This window comes from Silene latifolia, chromosome 11 (genome assembly GCF_048544455.1).
Source record: "Silene latifolia isolate original U9 population chromosome 11, ASM4854445v1, whole genome shotgun sequence".
NCBI lineage: Eukaryota > Viridiplantae > Streptophyta > Magnoliopsida > Caryophyllales > Caryophyllaceae > Silene > Silene latifolia.
Genome location: NC_133536.1, coordinates 145,679,781 through 145,694,509, shown reverse-complemented (window position 1 = coordinate 145,694,509; position 14,729 = coordinate 145,679,781). Strand labels below are relative to the sequence as shown.

Here is a 14,729-nt window from a genome sequence, read left to right as displayed (position 1 = left end):
CACTGGCAATGTGGAATACCTGTTGCGATAGGTAATCTGGCAGGATAACATACTTTAGTGTGTAGTCAGGTGTGTGGAGTTGTGACGGAGTTTGGATAATGTGTGTGTTGTATCTTATAATATGTGTTTTGTGTAATTAGTAACTGACCCCGTTTAAATGTTTTAAAAACTATGGTGATCCATTCGGGGGTGGTGAGTAGTTGTCTAGCAGGTATTCTATGGATGCGTACGGGATTAGCTGGGGATGGAGTCGCCACGAGTCTGATAGTGGTCTTCCGCTGTGTTATCCTAATTCATTTGTTACTTTAGTTGTAGTTTGGTTTTAGAACAGTTGTACTTTACTTTACAGTTGGTTTTGTTATGTAATCACTTAAACTTATCTATTAAACTACGTGTTTTTATGGTCTATTTGATATTCATTGCCTCGTGACGGAGGTAGGCATAGTTGTTGGAGTTGGTGTTAAGAGTTTATGTTCTATTGGTTGGGTTTGAACTTCGGGGACGAAGTTCGTTTTAAGGAGGGAAGACAGTAATACTACGGTTTTCTATATCCTTGGGTACTCTATCGAGTGGGGCTTACTCTGTCGAGTTAGTATGGTTGGTTTAAGAAACAGTGTTCTGCTGAAGGGTACTCGATCGAGCAAGTTGGGGACTCAATCGAGTAAGGGTCACCCGATCGAGTAAGTTACTTACTCGATCGAGTAAGTTACTTCTGCGGGTTGTTTTAGCCGGGTTTTGTTAGTAACGCATGATTGGTATTTAAAGCTTTCTGTCACTTTCTTAATCACTTTTATCTTTTCTAAAAACCTCTAAAGAGAGAAAACAAGTTACGTAGTTTTTGTTCTTCGCGTTGCTATCAAATCCCAAGGGCTAAGGTTGTCGGATCGTCGTGTTCTTTACGCCATTGAGTTCGTCGTGTCGTGGGTAAGATCCTTGTATGATTTTTATACCATTTCGTTGATTTTGTTTAAAACCCTAATGGGGTAATTTGGGGGTTTTGGGAGTATTTTGATACTAGATGGTGATTGTATAATTTTGTATTTGATAGGAGGTGATTTCGTAGAGGAACTTTGCTGATTAGCTGCTTTGTGACGATCTCGTGATTGCTTATTCTAGGTAGTGTTTCCCTACTTGGTTATTGGTTACATAATTGTGATGATGATTGTGTTTATTGTTGATCTATAACATGTTGGTTTGGTGTTGGTGTTGTTGTTGTATAATTGATTGTATAACTGTCTCTGGTTCTCGAGGTGCGTCCTCAGCTGAGTGGAGTCACTTGCGGGAGTGGCTTCACGCCCTTGATTCGCCCTCTCTGGAACCCGCCACAGAGGGTATGTGCACATTAAGGAACATGGGTTATCGCTCGGATGAGATGAGCGAGGCTTAGGTGGGTACGGCTGCGGTCCCCCCATTGGCGGTGCGGAATACCTGTTGCGATGGGTATTCTGGCGGGACAACACACTTTAGTGTGTAGTTAGGTGTGTGGAGTTGTGACGGAGTTTGGGTAATATGCGTGTTGTATCTTTTATATTGTGTTTTGTGTAATCAGTAACTTACCCCGTTTAAATGTTTTAAAAACTGTGGTGATACATTCGGGGGTGGTGAGTAGTTGCCTAGCAGGTATTCTATGGATTCGTGCGGGATTAGCTGGGGATGGAGTCCCCACGTGTCTAATAGTGGTCTTCCGTTGTGTTATCATAATACATTTGTTACTTTAGTTGTAGTTTGGTTTTAGAACAGTTGTACTTTACTTTACAGTTGGTTTTGTTATGTAATCACTTAAACTTATTTATTAAAGTACGTTCTTTTATGGTCTATTTGATATTCATTGCCTCGTGACGGAGGTAGGCATAGTTGTTGGAGTTGGTGTTAAGAGTTCATGTTTTATAGGTTGGGTTTGAACTTTAGGAACGAAGTTCGTTTTAAGGAGGGAAGACTGTAATACTACGGTTTTCTATGTCTTTGGATACTCTATCGAGTGGAGCTTACTCTGTCGAGCAAGTATGGTTGGTTTACCAAACAGTGTTCTGCTGAAGGATACTCGATCGAGCAAGTTGGGGACTCAATCGAGTAAGGGTCACTCGATCGAGTAAGTTACTTACTCGATCGAGTAAGTTACTTCTGCGGGTTGTTTTAGCCGGGTTTTGTTAGTAACGCATGATTGGTATTTAAAGCTTTCTGTCACTTTCTTAATCACTTTTATCTTTTCTAAAAACCTCTAAATAGAGAAAACAAGTTACGTTGTTTTTGTTCTTCGCGTTGCTTTCAAATCCCAAGGGCTAAGGTTGTCGGATCATTGTGCTCTTTACGCCGTTGAGTTCGTCGTGTCTTGGGTAAGATCCTTGTCTGATTTTTATACCGTTTCGTTGATTTTGTTTAATGTAACACCTCCATTTATCTAAGAGCCTTAATTAGGCCTTCCTAGATAAGTGAGATTATTACCATCTCGGAATGTCCGAGGTAGTGAATAAAAGAGTTTAGCAAACCAAGGCAATTTAATTAAATTAAACTCAAATGTCTTATACATATTCTTTTCTTCTCAAAATAATACAATACAATCTTGCAGTGGAATTAAAAGACAGCTAGTGGTGATAAGCAACTAATCAGTGTGCTAAAGCTTAGTCGTCCAGTCCATATCCTCACACGCCTCCCAAGCTCCTAGCCAAGTAGTCTCAAGTACCTGCCAAGTCCGCTCCCCAGTTACGGTTCATAACAGGTGTTCACGAATACACTGTCAACCACGAGGTAGAGTAGAGACAAACGGAACAGTAAGAAAACACATCTAATAAACTTAAACCGTCTAGAACCATTAGAATCAAAGACCGTTAATTAACGGCTTTACCTCACGGACCGATTAACGGCAATCACGGACCAACTTAATGGCAATCACAGACCAAATTAATGGCATAATCGGACCAAATTAATGGCATACTCAGACCAACTTAATGGCATACTCGGACCAACTTAATGACATTCACTCTTATATTATTCACGGAGCCCAAAGGCCAATATTGCTTATCCCTTTCCCACTTCAATAACAATAGCATTTAACATTCTTGGAGCTGATTTTATGTGGTGCTGTGAAGGAATTCTTTTCCTCTGGAAAAATGCTTAAGCAAGTAAATTCTACCAACCTAACTTTAATTCCTAAGAAGGACATACCCTTAACTGTGGCTGATTTTAGACCCATTGCATGTTGCAATGTGGTCTATAAGATCATTTCTAAAGTGATATGTGCCAGATTAGCTTCTGTTTTGCCTGATATAATTAGTGAGAATCAGAGTGCTTTCTTAAAAGGGAGGGACATTGTTGATAACTGATCGGTCCGTTTCGTGTTCACAATTAAAGGTGTGGTCGTTGGGTCACGTCCGAATCAAAACACAATTTATAGCTTCATAAACAACTCTACAATTAGTAAAGAGGCAAGTAAAGGTCGGATCCCAAGGGACGGGTATTGAAATGAGATTTCTATTGAAACTAGTGGTGTCTGAGGGGTGTCACAATTTGGGTTGATGTAGAAGGTCACTACTAAAATAGCAATGAAAATAAACAAGCAAGATGAATTAAAAGGGTTGTAAACAATTGATAAAAAGCACTAGGGTGTCATGGGGTCATAGGGGAATCATGGGAATTGATCATACAAACATGTTCTCAAATTATAAGCAAGCAATTATTGTTGTGATGGATTGAGTTGGGTTATATCTTACAATCCTAGGAAAGTTTGGGTCCCGGAGCCGAATCGATTAGATTGTACAACACCTACAAGTCGACTTAATCTTCCCTACTCAACAACATGCATGGTCTAATGAGACTCGAGTTGGTTTATGTCTTACAAGTCTCATTGAAAAGGTAGGTGATGGGTAAAAAATGCAAGGATTCATAGGCTCGCATTTCATCAAACATAACATGTGCATGAGTTGAGATCAAAACAAGCAAGCAAATAAAACATGAAAGCATATTGATTTAAGCATGAATCATTCCCCATCTTGGTTTCCCCTAATCACCCATTAACCCTAGCTAAGAAACTACTCACTCATTATCATGTTGATCATGCTAACAAGGTTGTCAATCATACCAACAAAATGAAACATGATGAATAAATGAAAGTAATTAACAATAATTAAAAAGGGATTAAGAGAATTATACCTACTAATGATTCCAATAATAAAGCAAAGATAAAAGAAGTACTTGATGCTTGATTGAGAGGTTGCCAATCTCCCAATAATAACCCAAATAATCTTCAATTACCCAAAATAAAGGATGAACAAAAGAGAGATTAAGGAAATAAAACTTGTATTAGAACTTGATTAATTGTTGATTACAAAACTAAAGAGAGATTTGATTGATATTAACTACTCTAATTATTGATAAGAAGAACATGCACTACTAATTAGACTAATGGGGTATTTATAGTGGAAATTAGGAGGATGCATTAGGGTTAACTAAGGGCTAAACTAGTAATTACACTTTTTAGATTGAGCAGGGAGGAGCCGGTATTTTTCGAAGGAAGGGCTTCTTTCTTTGTAACTTGGAGAAGGGGAAATCGCGCTGTAGAGGAATCCGAGCGGTTTTGGGTCGGGACGGGCGGATTCTGGCGGATGAAAACGGGCGGCTTTGAGGGAATCCGGGCGGATTGTGGTGGCCAAACTCGAGCGTCTTCTGGTGAATCCGCACGGATTGTGCATGGTGAGGACGGCCGGATTGTGGTCATTCCGCACGGATTGTGCCTCAGCAAGATTTCTTCTTCTTTTCTTCCCTTTTCTTCATAAATTCCTTGGGGATTTCCTTGGGGACTCAAGGATCCTTTCTCAACATTGCTCATCTACTATCATATGTACAAAGGCCTTCTAATCATGTCTCTCCTTGATGCTTGGTCATTGGATTCGATCAATTTAGTCTCGTTTTGCCATGAAAATGCAAGATTCTTACTCCTTTCCTACCAAGGGATCAAAATCTCAAAGAATATGCAAAACAAAGAACTAAAGATAATAAATGACCCAAATATGCACTAAAAAGCATGGGAACAAGGCTAATTCGGGGGCTAAATATGGGCTAATTATGGTCACATCAAATACCCCCAAATCGAACCTTTGCTCGTCCCGAGTAAAGAGGTGACAAAGACTAGGACCATTATTTATACTACCCTAATAACATAGCCGATATGAGACAATTAGCGGGTCTCACTCCGCCCCTTCAACTCACAACAAGACAACCATGAGGTAGGATGCCTTCTTGCAAGGCAAGGTGGGTCTTGCCAAAATGGCGACACATCCAAACATTAAGCACATAAAATCACATAATGGATGCATCTACAAAAGGAATACCCACTTCCTCATCAAGTGGCGGAGGCACTAAAGAGGAATAAATTTAAGAGCATGTAATCCTTCACAAATACTAGTTCAACAAATTACTAAGGCTAAGAGGATGGCACTAAATCACCTCCAATTGGTGTTAAACTAGACTACTTTCGTCCTCAATTTCCAAATGCTTTCGTCAAGAGCGATCGGATGGTGGTGGAATGATGATCCCTATGATGCTAGTAGCATATGACATGACAAGTCTCGAATTCTCTACAAAAGTAAAGGTCATGGATCGTCCCAAGCTCGACAAAGTGGCTTGACAAAAAGGCTTTTTGGGAATGAAATGCTCAAATCTTTATACACAACGGGTGGATATGACTAGTATTCAAAAATTGACCTCATTTGACTTTCACATTTCAAAAATTTAAGATGGGGTTTGTCCCTTCCGGGCTAGTGTCCTTTGCTTTCGCCAATCGCTTATTAGGCAACCGGTTAACCTCTAGACAATAGCTTTTCGGGGTGATAGTCACTCTGTCTCTGGGCGGCCGAATTCACAACCGTGTGGGGGCCCAATTCAATGGATCCCGCTCCAAAGCACATCGAAGTGGTACGCCTCCATCAAAACAACTTAAAATTTCTCAACATTTCGACAATTCATAACATTTGAGGTTTCCTTGGCATTAAATTACTTCCACATGACAAAATTCCTTTAAATGAGCACTTCAAACTTATTGATGGAAAATATTTTTGGGTTGCCTTACCACAAGGTCAATCAAGGTCACTTAGACAAGTTAACCAAGTCCACATCGCATCACGGGGTTGGATAGGTGACTCACATGCAAACCCTTGACTAGGCTTTGGGTCATGGGTCAAAAGACACTAGTATGACACTATCTAGGGTGTTTTACAACCATTCTAGTAGGCAAAGTCTTAAGTTGAACAAGTATTTGTAATGGCTTAGTTTCTCTTGTCAAAGTTCCTAATTAGGCATTTTTCAAAACTTTTCTAACATGCAACTACATGCTATGATGCACCTAATATAAACATCCTAATGCAAGTGATTCTATCAACTAGTATGACATATAAACTAAATGCAAGTCCTAAGTTCACATTGTTATACCGCATCAATCAAAATAAAGCCACATAGTCATTAACATAAAGAGGAAAAAGGAGATTGGAAAGATCATACAATGCGGTCTTCATGATCCTCATGTCTCGGATGTGGCGTAGTCGATTAATGTGAACAAGGATAGAACAAACACAATATATACAAGACTATACTACAAAAAGAAATAAACATGTTTTTAGGTTTTCAATTTTCAAATTTTTATGATTTTCGAAATTTTTCAATTTTTTTGGATTTTTGAATAAGAGTTAAATGTTAGAATTCCCATCCCCACACTAATATGGGCATTGTCCTCAATGGCCAAAATGATGGAAATTATGCAAAGATGATGCATGATTTCTATACTAAATGCAATCTATTCTAAGCTACACTACATGATGCATGGTTTTTGTTATGACGGAGAGGATAATTTAGATTACCTCCCGTTGTGTATGCATTAACTTCCCCAAACCGAGTGAGACACTATTGCTAATGTCTTAAGGATGGGTGTAGTTCATGCACACACTATGCAATGGATGAAACTAATTTGTCATTTTGGATTTTGAAAATGGGAACAATAAAATGAGAACACCTCAATGGTACCGAGGTGTGAGTCCTCTATGGTGCTAGGACTACTCCAACAATGATCAAGAAAAATATTTAAAACAAAGAGAGAAATAGACAAACCATGAGAGGGTAGGAGCCTCCAAGGCTTGCTAATCTTCCATCATATCATCTCCATCATCATTTTCCTCATTAGAAGTGGTCTCATCGCCACTTCCCTCTTCATTTGCTTCTTCACTTTCTTCTTCATCTTGCTCACCATCCTCTCCTCCTTCTTCACTTGCTTCTTCACCAATGTTATCATCAACTTCTTCATTACCAACAACCTCATTGTCACCCGACACGACCCTAGATGCACCCGGAAATAGGACTTCTCTATCCGCCCAACAAGGCAAAGGACATGATGGATCAAGTAGTCCTTGCCTAGCTAAGTGTAGGAGGGGTGGATATTGAGCCAAGTAAGCATTTTTCCGATCCTCAAAGGCTTGCTTGTGCATTGCTTGCATGAGAAGAGTCACATAATCATTTCTAGCTTCAACTCCTTCCGGCTTGAACCCTTGGTACTCAAAAGGGTAAGGTGGTATGATAATGGAAGAGGAGGGCATTTCAAGTTCACCCTTTTGTTGTTGGATAATATACTCGGCCTCTTTAGAAAGGGGAAGTAGATAATTGGTCCGGTGGACACTTAGACGACAAATCTTTGAAGGCAAAGTAAACGATTTAGCTTCACTGGTGAGCCATCCATACTTGGTGTCAAGAGGGTTATGGGCAACCCACTTGTACTTGTTTATCATAGTATGCATATCAACAAGATGACCACCCTCCTTTGCTTCATACTTGCTATCCTTTTTGAAGTTAGGATCAAAGTATTTGGCTAGGATAGTGACTAAGCCGCCATTGACAATAACGGTAGTGCCTTTCTTCCCACAATCAATGGTGTTTCCTATGACCTTGTGCCATACTCTTATGCCCGGATGGTGGACCAAAAGAGCACGACTCGCATAAAAGTCCTCAAATTTCCTTCCGGAAATTGCCTCCCAAAGAGGGTCGGGGTCATACTTTCCATAATTCTTGAAATAACTCGGTTCATCACTAAGACCCAAAATTTCACCCAATTCCCTAAAGGAAATGCATCTACTAACATTAGCTAGACGAAACTCGAGATTCTCCCTAGTCTCAACTTTGGTGACTTTCAAAGAACTCAAAAACTCCAAGATTAGGGAGGGGTATGTCAATTCCTTTGTTTCAAACAATTTCTTCAACCCCATTGCTTTGAAAAAGGCTCTAGTTTGCTCAAGGACACCTAATTTATCTAAGGTATCTTCACAAATAAATTTGGTGGATTGAAGTGATTTCCTAGCAAACTTGGCAAAAGTATCTCTATTGGTTTTGGAAATAAAAGTTACCTCCGGATAATGCAAGAGTTGATCGATTTCCGGAGTAGTAGATGTTGTTGCTCCCATAGAAGGTTGTTGTTGTTGTTGCACTTCCAAGTTTGGGGTTGCTACCACCATAGCCAATGCTTTCTTTGCTTGAAGAGCCTTCTGCCTTTGTGAAAGTGTCTTTGGTGCCTTTGTTGCCTTTGTTGCTCCCTTAGTCCTTGCCATTGATGAACTAACCAAGAAAAGAATGAAAAATCTTCAATTTGTAGTGTACCCAAATCGATTTAAAGGTGAAAGGCTTTGCCTTTATGAATTCAAAAATCGACTCAAAGGTTGAAGATTTGTGCTTGGTTTTGATTGTTATTGGAAAAGGAGTGATTGATTTGTTGTTAGAAGGATGGTTTGATTTGATTTTGGTGAATGTAGTTGAGGGATTTTGTTTTTGTGATGGAGAGGATGAGGGTTTTGATGTTTTTGAGTAGTGTTATGAATGAATGAATGAATGAAGGTGGGAGGGGTTTTATAAAGACCGAAATTTTCGAAGTGCAGGGGCAATTCGTGCGGTTTCTGCCCAATACGGGCGGATTCTGCACTTTCTGGGTTTGATAAAACTCGCCTAAAGACGGGCGTATTTAAGAGAAGACGCTCGGATTTGCTGATACGGGACGGGCGGATTCTCCAGAAGACGGACGAATTTCAGTCCAGGAATTTTTCTTGTTTTCCTCAGCTTAGAAGACGGGCGTCTTCTTTTCAGGACGGACGGATTTCTAGAGACGGGCGGATTGCTGTTCAGGACGCCCGGATTCTCTTACAGTCAAAAATATTTCAAAATTTCAGCTCATAGGGACGTGCGTCTTCTACCCAGTACGGTCGGATTGCAAGCAAACGGGCGGATTCTCCTGAATCCGCTCGGATTCGACCCCTTTGTACCCGGATTCAGTTCCATCCGTGTACAATGCATATCCCTTATCATTCTTCTATTCTTCTTCATATCTTGTGTTCTTCATTGTGGGGGCATTACTAGGCAAGGATAACCTAGGCAAATGTCATCCCCACACTAAGGTAAAGCACTACACATCAATTGAAATCGTTAGTCCCTCCCTCACTTCTCTCAAACATGACAATTATCTTGATCAAAGTAAATAAAATAAATCCAAAGATGACAAAAAATGCAATACAAGAATTGAAATGCGAGTTAGGGAGTTAGAAATATTTACAAATGGTGGTTTAGGGAGGACTCCACTAAACTCTCATTCTTGATGAGATGTCAAGGGGGCATGTTCAAGGTGTTGTTGATGTTGCTCTACACCTTGAAGAAATAATCAAAAGCTTGTTCATTATCGTTATAAAGCTCTTCAATAGACCTTTGCCCTTGTTGTCGATCTTGATCGATGGCATTACCAATGTAGGGATTAAAAATCCCGTCAAATTCGTCGTCCCAAAGACCACAAACTTCATTAAGTTGATCATTGAAAATCTCTTGATTTGATGGAGACAACTCTCCCAATTTCTTCTCTTGGCCAATGAGGCCATCCTCTTCTTCTTTGATAGATTTTGATGAGCTTTCCAAGCTCTCCTTGTCACAATTCACTTGCTCTTTGAATGGAGCATCTTCAATTTTCTTCTTCCATTGGAGTTCCGATTTCTTCCTCTCATCCTTCCGGCTATAATGATCAATCATGAAACACGGTTCATGCAAACGAGGAGCTCTCATAGTCTTGTCAAGATTAAAGGTTATGCTTTCATCTCCCACTTCTAGTGTGAGCTCACCATGTTTCACATCGATCACCGCACCCGCGGTGTGTAGGAAAGGTCTTCCTAGAATGATTGGAATGTTGGAATCTTCCTCCATATCAACAATGACAAAGTCCACCGGGATGAAAAACTTCCCAATTCGCACGGGGACATTTTCCCATATCCCTAATGGTGTCTTCGTCGATCTATCGGCCATTTGGAGTGTGATGTTGGTGCATTTAAGCTCTCCCATCCCCAACCTTTTACTCACCGAGTACGGCATAACACTCACACTAGCCCCTAGATCACATAGGGCTTTGTTGATCATTGTGTCGCCAATGGTACACGGTATTGAGAAGCTTCCCGGATCCTTTAGTTTTGGAGGTGAACTCCCTTGAAGTATTGCACTACTCACCTTAGTGAAGGCGATAGTCTCAAGTTTCCGGATCGACTTCTTCTTTGTGAGGATATCTTTCATGTATTTCGCATAGGCCGGCACGTGATTGATTAATTCCGTGAAAGGAATCGAGACTTCCAAATTCTTCACAATTTCCATAAACTTTCCAAGTTGATCATCAAATTTGGGCTTGGCTTGACGACATGGAAAAGGAAGTCTAATCACAACGGGCTCCTTCTCCTTGACCTTGTCTTCATTTTTCTTTGAACTTTCTTCCTACGATGATTCTCCATCTTTGGAGTTTTGCACAATTTCTTCCTTATCACTAGCTTCCACAACTTCATCCTCAACTTGCTTCTTCGGTGCCTCATACCTTGTACCACTTCTCAAGTGAATGGAACTAACCGTTTCATGTCTTGGGGGATTACTTTGAGGTGGTAATTGCCCCTTTTGTCTTTGTGAGCTTGAAGATGCTAGTTGAGTCAATTAGGTTTGCAACATCTTGGTGTGAGCTAGGATGTTGTTGATGGTTGTTTCCTTTGCTTGGCTATCTTTTTGCATTTGAGTCAAAAATTCTTGTTGATTCTTTTGCATTTGGAGGACCGCTTTTTGGACATCAAAACCTTGGTCATTTTGGTGATTGTATGGATTTTGATTTTGGTAACCTTGGTTTTGATTGTAAAAGGGTCTTTGATTTTGGTTTCTCATGGGAGGTGGAGTGTATGTTGTTTGAGGGTTTTGAACATTTTGGCTTTTGTATGAGAGATTTGGATGGAATTTGGTGTTCTCATTGTAATAGTTGGAATAAGGGGTACCACTCTTGTATGCTTGGAAAGCATTCACTTGTTCATTTGTTCCCCTACATTCACTTTGGTCATGTCCCAAAGTTCCACAATTCTCACATATCCCACTTGGGATTGATGAAGATGCCGTCATGGCATTAACATGATGCTTTGGTGATTTTGAGACTTCTTCAAGTCTAGCCATAGCTTTTTCAAACTTCAAATTGATTGTTTCAATATGAGCACTAGGTTGAGCACCCAATTGAGTAACGGAGTCCACTTCATGCTTTCCTCCTCTAGTAGCCTTGCGAGGTCTACTATATTGTGAATTATGGACCGCCATTTCCTCAATCTTGTTCCATGTTTGATTGTCATCAACTTCGGTGAACATTCCATTTGATCTCATATTGAGAATGTTCCTTGAATCTTCATATAAACCGTTCCAAAATTGTTGTACCAAGAACCATTCGCTAAGTCCATGGTGAGGACATGAGCGAAAAATTCCATTGAACCGCTCCCAAGCTTCATACAAAGATTCTTCATCCCTTTGCTTAAAACCCGTAATTTGAGCTCTTAGCATGTTAGTCTTTTCCGGTGGGTAGAATTTTTTGTAGAAAGCTAGAGCCAACTTCTTCCAAGAATCTATTCCGTGAGTGGCCTTATCAAGGCCCTTCAACCATTGCTTCGCGGTGCCAATTAGAGAAAAAGGAAATAAGACCCATCGAATTTGGTCTTGAGTCACACCGGTTTGAGAGATTGCATCACAATAGTCGCAAAAGGTTTCCATATGAGAATGAGGGTCTTCACTAGGCATCCCCCCAAATTGGCTCCTTTCGACTAATTGGATAAAGGCGGATTTGGCAATAAAATTTCCGGTTAGATGTTGTGGTTTAGGAGTACCATTGGGTAGGTTCTCCTCGGTGGGTACGGAATGTGACGACAATTTAGGCATTTTAGGTTGATTTTGGGTAGAATTGTGTAATGGGTTCTCCTCTCCTTCTATTGCGAAAGGGTTGATGAACTCAATAGTTGGTTGAACAACCTCACTAATACCTCTCAAATTCCTCCTAGCAAGTCTCCTATTGTTTGTTAAGGTTCTTTCAATTTCACGATCAAAAGGTAACAAATCACCTTGTGACCTTCTAGACATGCAAAATATCAAACAACTTGAAAACAATTAGAACAAACCTTGAGGAGTTTTACTTCCCCATGGTAAAGAAAAGACACAACTAATAATAATGTAAAGAAATCTAAATCAAGCTAACACCGTCCCCGGCAACGGCGCCATTTTTGATCGGTCCGTTTCGTGTTCACAATTAAAGGTGTGGTCGTTGGGTCACGTTCGAATCAAAACACAATTTATAGCTTCACAAACAACTCTACAATTAGTAAAGAGGCAAGTAAAGGTCGGATCCCAAGGGACGGGTATTGAAATGAGATTTCTATTGAAACTAGTGGTGTCTTAGGGGTGTCACAATTTGGGTTGATGTAGAAGGTCACTAACTAAAATAGCAATGAAAATAAACAAGCAAGATGAATTAAAAGGGTTGTAAACAATTGATAAAAAGCACTAGGGTGTCATGGGGTCATAGGGGAATCATGGGAATTGATCATACATACATGTTCTCAAATTATAAGCAAGCAATTATTGTTGTGATGGATTGAGTTGGGTTATATCTTACAATCCTAGGAAAGTTTGGGTCCCGGAGCCGAATCGATTAGATTGTACAACACCTACAAGTCGACTTAATCTTCCCTACTCAACAACATGCATGGTCTAATGAGACTCGAGTTGGTTTATGTCTTACAAGTCTCATTGAAAAGGTAGGTGATGGGTAAAAAATGCAAGGATTCATAGGCTCGCATTTCATCAAACATAACATGTGCATGAGTTGAGATCAAAACAAGCAAGCAAATAAAACATGAAAGCATATTGATTTAAGCATGAATCATTCCCCATGTTGGTTTCCCCTAATCACCCATTAACCCTAGCTAAGAGACTACTCACTCATTATCATGTTGATCATGCTAACAAGGTTGTCAATCATACCAACAAAATGAAACATGATGAATAAATGAAAGTAATTAACAATAATTAAAAAGGGATTAAGAGAATTATACCTACTAATGATTCCAATAATAAAGCAAAGATAAAAGAAGTACTTGATGCTTGATTGAGAGGTTGCCAATCTCCCAATAATAACCCAAATAATCTTCAATTACCCAAAATAAAGGATGAACAAAAGAGAGATTAACGAAATAAAACTTGTATTAGAACTTGATTAATTGTTGATTACAAAACTAAAGAGAGATTTGATTGATATTAACTACTCTAATTATTGATAAGAAGAACATGCTCTTCTAATTAGACTAATGGGGTATTTATAGTGGAAATTAGGAGGATGCATTAGGGTTAACTAAGAGCTAAACTAGTAATTACACTTTTTAGATTGAGCAGGGAGGAGCCGGTATTTTTCGAAGGAAGGGCTTCTTTCTTTGTAACTTGGAGAAGGGGAAGTCGCGCTGTAGAGGAATCCGAGCGGTTTTAGGTCGGGACGGGCGGATTCTGGCGGATGAAAACGGGCGGCTTTGAGGGAATCCGGGCGGATTGTGGTGGCCAAACCCGAGCGTCTTCTGGTGAATCCGCACGGATTGTGCATGGTGAGGACGGCCGGATTGTGGTCAATCCGCACGGATTGTGCCTCAGCAAGATTTCTTCTTCTTTTCTTCCCTTTTCTTCATAAATTCCTTGGGGATTTCCTTGGGGACTCAAGGATCCTTTCTCAACATTGCTCATCTACTATCATATGTACAAAGGCCTTCTAATCTTGTCTCTCCGTGATGCTTGGTCATTGGATTCGATCAATTTAGTCTCGTTTTGCCATGAAAATGCAAGATTCTTACTCCTTTCCTACCAAGGGATCAAAATCTCAAAGAATATGCAAAACAAAGAACTAAAGATAATAAATGACCCAAATATGCACTAAAAAGCATGGGAACGAGGCTAATTCGGGGGCTAAATATGCGCTAATTATGGTCACATCAATAACATACTGATTTGCCATGATTTGGTTAGATTATACAAGAGAAAAGCTTGTTCGCCTAGGTGTTTAATGAAGGTGGACCTCAAGAAGGCATATGACTTTGTTGAATGGGACTTCATTAGACAAATGTTGGTGGCTCTGGATTTCCCTCAGAAGATGATTCAGTGGATTATGGAGTGCATTTCAACTCCATGGTTTACCCTTACACTTAATGTCTCCAACTTTGGGTATTTTCAAGGGAAGAGAGGGATCAGACAAGGTGATCCCATGTCACCTTTACTGTTTACCCTTAGCATGGAATACCTTAGCAGGATCTTGACTTCAGTGACCAATATTATGGAGTTCAATTTCCATCCTATGTGCAGAGCACTTAGTCTGACTCATCTGTGCTTTGCAGATGATCTACTAATGTTTTGCAGGG

The 14,729-nt window shown here is 40.0% G+C and overlaps 1 non-coding gene across 1 annotated transcript; it reads left to right on the top strand.

The window, feature by feature from the left end:
* Positions 1 to 11,737: 11,737 nt before the first annotated feature.
* On the top strand, positions 11,738 to 11,844 carry LOC141616471 (small nucleolar RNA R71). The gene has a single exon (XR_012530818.1). It is a non-coding gene; the product is annotated as a small nucleolar RNA R71 (small nucleolar RNA).
* The last annotated feature ends 2,885 nt before the right edge of the window (positions 11,845 to 14,729 follow it).